The sequence below is a fragment of the Culex quinquefasciatus genome, chromosome 2 (genome assembly GCF_015732765.1).
Source record: "Culex quinquefasciatus strain JHB chromosome 2, VPISU_Cqui_1.0_pri_paternal, whole genome shotgun sequence".
NCBI lineage: Eukaryota > Metazoa > Arthropoda > Insecta > Diptera > Culicidae > Culex > Culex quinquefasciatus.
In genome coordinates, this window is record NC_051862.1 from 112,728,459 (window position 1) to 112,733,723 (window position 5,265).

Consider the following 5,265-nt stretch of genomic DNA (forward strand, 5'->3'; position numbering starts at 1 on the left):
AACTGGTCCACCGATGGACGGATTTCTGGGCAATGTTTTGCAGGAGAAATTCGTCCACCGGTGGACGGAATTCCTGCCAAAGTTGGCAAGAGGAACTGGTCCACCGGTGGACGGATTTCTGGGCAATGTTTTGCAGGAGAAATCCGTCCACCGGTGGACGGAATTCCGGCCAAAGTTAGCAAGAGGAATTGGTCCACCGGTGGACGGATTTCTGGGCAATGTTTGTAGAAGGAATTCGTCCACCGGTGGACCGCGTTCTGGACTCGACCACCCTCAAACTGGTAAAACTTATTCTTGATTTAGCTTATCTGTAATTAATTTTCGTTTTTTTAGGCCAACTCGGACATTCCCGGAATCCCGGAAAAAAACATCTGGACGCTATCGACTGACGGGAATCCTCGATCCGGATCATCTGCTAGACGCGATCACGGAAAAGACGGCCTTGACGCATTGTCTTACCGTGGAGCGCTGTGGCCAGAGGAGAACGTCGCGTGCAACAAGTTCATCTCGAAGATCATCCAGGGTGAGGTCAGATCTGAAGCTGGTGGGAAGTTAGACGAGTGCGCACCGGTTCCACAAGGTCGTGTGGAGTCCGCTGGATTTTGGTACGTCCACGAACCCGAACGGGGTCATCGTCGGTGGTTGCGAAGCTGGCATCATCCAGGTTTACAGCGCTTTGAAGCTGTTGGCCGGGGAGAACGCGCTGATGGCTCGGGAGCGTCGGAGTCGGAAATCTTCATCTGGGATCTGAACATCACGGCGGCGCCGATGAGCTCAGGAACGAAGGCGCAACCGTTTGAGGATGTTCAGGATCTCACGTGGAACCGACGGGTCCAGCATATCCTGGCCTCCGTCTCCAGCTCGTGTTGTGTCATCTGGGAAAACCCATCATCAAACTGACCGATACCCAATCGCGGATCCGTTGGCGCGCGCCGTCCAGTGGCACCCAGTTGTGAGTAGCCCCCTCCGTTCAACTGTGGGATCTCCACTACGCGACTGCCCCCACCAAAACCTTCCACATCCACCAGCGGGGTGTCCTCGGTCTGACCTGGTGCCCGAAGGATTTCGACCTGGTCGCTTCCTGCGGCAAAGACAACAAAATCCACTGCTGGAACCACAACTCCGAAGAGCAAAACGGGGAAATCCTCTCCGAGCTCGCGACCACCAACCAGTGGAACTTTGACGTGGCCTGGTGTCCGCGCAACCCGGCGCTTATCGCCGGATCCAGCTTTGACGGCAACGTAACCGTTTATTCGGTCAACGGGGGAGCGCACGCCCAGGTGCAGTCGGTGAACAAAATAGCCGATTCGTTCCCCGGAGTGGACAGCATCGAGCACGAGCCAGTTCACCCGTTCGAAGGACAGCCGCAGCTCACCTGCAACGATCTGAAGCGACCGGCGGGAGCGTGCTTTGGGGTGATTCGCCATCATATACTTTTACAAAAAAAAACCCTAAAATTTTCAACCCCTCACAGTTCGGCAGCAAGTTGGACACGTTCTACGGAACGAGCCGCACCGTCATCGTGAACCAGATCGTAACGAATCGCGAGCTGGTCGAACGCTCGAACCATCTCGAGCAAGTGCTGGCCGAGGGCACTCGCTCCGACGCCTGCTTGAGAAGGAACTTGAAGGATTGCTGGGAGACTTCTCGGCTTGACTGCGCGAACTACTCCGATGCCGGGGACATTTGAAGCGACCTAAAGTTTCTCGAAGCACCATTTAAAGAAAAAAAAAATGTTATTGTTTTTATTGCTGTACTACTTTACATATTAATAAATAATTATGCCGTTGTGCTTTTATTTTAGTTTATAACTAAAATTATTTCAATTCCAATCCCTCAATAAAAACTAGAAAGCGCCCGAAAATAGGCAACATCCGAACAGAAATAGTTCCCCACGCTCGAACTCGGCAAATCATGAAAATCATGATTTTGCCAGTTCGACCCACTTTACCAAAAAAAGTGTTATCCGAGTTGAACTCGAAAAATCATGATAATTACCATTTTTTTGGTTTTATTTGGTAAGCGTGTATTACTCTTCTCATTCCCAATCAAACCGTTCTCCGCTTGACGGGTTCATTCCGCTTCGAATTCCGCTTCGAAAATTGCTTCGAAATTTTCTAAACGGTTTGACTGGTTGGGTTCCGCTTCGATTCCGTTTGAGCATTTTTGCACAAGAGCGACACCTGCTGGTGTATGGTGGAACCTCGATGACATTTCGCCGCGTTTCGCCGAAGCGGTTTTCTTGTTGATTTTTGGCAATCAAACGTCAAAGTGTTAGGAAAAAAATCGGAAAACTTGTTCGGTCATGTTTTCATGGTTTTCATTCGCGCCACGTTTTTCGAAGAAAAAAAAAAAACCATTTTACTGTGGAAATAAAAGGTGAGTTACGCTGCATTTCTGATGATTCGGACCATTAACCCAATAACCGACGACTCCTTCAGATTTCTGGACACCGTTCCCGGGCTCGGCGGAACCGGCTTCTTGCATGTGTCTTCCAGTTTCTCCATCCTGGTTATGTTGCCCAGTTACGAAGCGGATTGCGAAACGATATCAACCGGCAGCTGCGCACGGCCGGGGAACCGGTCAAATATGAGGAGATTCAGGTCGAAGGAATCTACGCGGTGCCGTACGAAAACTGCTTCTACCGGGTTGTGGTGCTGGAAAAGGTCTGGACGGATTTCTTTAACTTATTTATAGGTTATGAATGACAAACCTCTTCCTTTTGTTTCAGATCGCCTCGTCGAAGAGCTTGGTTGGTCATTCCGTCAACGGAGTTGCGACCGCCGCTGCTGTTGATGAAGACTGCCCAACTTTGCCTTCGGTTTTGACCGGCTTACGTGCGATTAGCAGTCTTCCACCATGAAGGCCACCTTCAAGGACGTCGAGGGAAAGCGCCAGCTTTCCGGAACTTTGTCTGGGACTTCAAGCAGGTCGACATCAACTACAGGCCGCAGGATAAAAGCATCGTCCGGATCGTCCAGATTACATAACATCTTGATGAACTCGCGATGCCGTACCGGGCTTAAGTCTTGAAAGTCGTCTCCGCGAACGCCGTCGAAGTCTTCGATCTGGACAACGGCTCCATCAAAACGGCCCCCTCGGACAAGTTGCGTGGTTCCACAGGGTTTACCCGCACCGCCGTTTAAAGTCCCGGACTGATCATCGAGTAGCTGCAAGACTTGAGGTCCACCAAACGTCTCCTGCAGCAACTGTTTGAAGTCAAGTCCTGTATGTTCAACGGCCGTCGCTGACCGACCTGAAAATGAACCGCTCGCTGGGTGTCCTGCTGCTGGAGAACCACGACAAGAAGCTCAACGAGGCGGCCAAAGCGGAAAAGCTCAAGAGCGAGCACAGGAGGTAGAAGCTGCTTGGCAGGCCAAGGCAGAAGCTGAACGTAAACAGCAGGAACAGGAAGCGGAAATCGAACGCAAAAAGTGCCAATAGAAAGAGGCCACTTCAATATTTTGTCTGTTAACCTACAAAAATAATAACTAAAATAAGGGGACTCAGGGTTGGGCCGCGTTTCATTCAACGATTAATATAACGGAAAATAAATAAAACTACTTTAAAGTAAGAAAATCAAGATAAATCAACCTTTCTGGTTGAATTCCAATAATTTGGATTCAACCAAAACAAAAAAGAAAAACACCTAGAAAAAAAAAGAAGAAGCGGCTGTCAAAACTAACCCGTCCATTCCGTTTCGATTCCGTTTGAATTCCACTTGAACCGATTTGCGGCGAAAACTCAAACGGAACCGGTTGTTGCGTTTGAAACGGAATGCGTTTTAGAATCTAAAACGAACACTGTTTAGAATTCGAATCGAACTTTTTTCGCTCAAGCGGAATTCTAAACGGAATTCAAACGGAACGCGCTGAGTGGGTTGAAAAGTGCCAGCGACAAAATTGGGCGAAAAGTTCATCGCCCGGAGATCGCGAGTTGGCGCGAGCGAATGAACACCGCGAAAAAAGATTCGGGGGTGCATTGGGGTTAAATGATTATTTCGTTATTCGGTTTAATCAGAAAATAATTATTTTTTCGTAAATATCGCTACTTTGATGCGATGTAATCAATTTTTACAGTAAATTAGGTATTGTTACATCCAGCGCCGTACCTAGGGGTTGGCGCAGTTGGCGACCGCCAAGGGCGCCAGCCCTTGGGGGGCGCCGAAAACGATGATTGTACAAATTTGTCATGTTATTATAAAATCCTAGAAAGGTATTCAGAACAAAAGGGGCGCCAAATTTTAAAGTAGGACTACAAAATAACTTGATAATCTTGTTCGGAATATTACAAATATTACTTATAACACTTGGGGCGCCAAAATCAACTATTTCAATAATTGTACCAGAATTAAATTTAAAATTAAATTCTCTCAATTCATTTATCAAAGGGGGCGCTCAAGTGGCAAAAATTTCAGGGTTTTATAACAATTCTTTGAAATAGCTAGAGATTTTATATTCCAACTACAGTATAAAAAATTCAATTTAATTTCACATTTTTTTCCAGTTTCAGGAACCATCAAGCTTTTTTTATGTTTTGAAGTATTTTTTTTATATTATCAGCTATTTAATTGAAATTTACACATTTCTATTGAAAATCTGAAATAAAAAGAATAAGATATTTCTAGTTTAAAGAAAATGGCATTTGAGATATGCAAACTTGTGCGTTGAGATTGGCCTACGTTTTCGAAATACTGAAGTGTTTAAATTGAATATTTCTAACACAAAAAATGCTTTGACTTTTGTGAAATTTCTAGCAAAATATTTTTTTTCTTCAACATAAAAATGTTGGTTTTTTAAGAGCACATAAATTGCTCTAAATATATTATATTCTGCTGCTTGTATTCAATTGCTTATAGCAAGAGTGAAAAAGTAAAATTTGGGTGTCTTCGACAAAGTTGCATAGATTGGCATGCCCACCAACTTTTTAGTCGTAAAAGTAAAATATTATACAATTTCTTGTATAATTTTGATTTGCAGAAACACCATTATCGCGGACCCATTAGAATTTAAACCAAAGCTAAATTCCAACTCCAAAAACAGCAATATTTTTTGGGAAAACACAAAGTTCCACTTAATTTTGCTTCTAGGGTCAATAATTTGAAGAATGTTAGTAACATTTTCCTTGAAAATTTTTGTTTTGTTATGTTTTAATGGAATGGATAAAGTTGCTTATCTTTCACATACATTTTTTTTATTTCATGGATTCCATGTGTTGGGCTATCCAGTGTAATTTCGCCTAAATTTTCACATTTACACAAACGGT

At 44.9% G+C, this 5,265-nt stretch overlaps 1 long non-coding RNA gene across 1 annotated transcript; it reads left to right on the top strand.

The window, feature by feature from the left end:
* Nucleotides 1-2,211: 2,211 nt before the first annotated feature.
* Nucleotides 2,212-3,652, top strand: LOC6050016. The gene is made up of 2 exons (XR_005277857.1): nucleotides 2,212-2,666; nucleotides 2,732-3,652. It is a non-coding gene; the product is annotated as an uncharacterized LOC6050016 (long non-coding RNA).
* The last annotated feature ends 1,613 nt before the right edge of the window (nucleotides 3,653-5,265 follow it).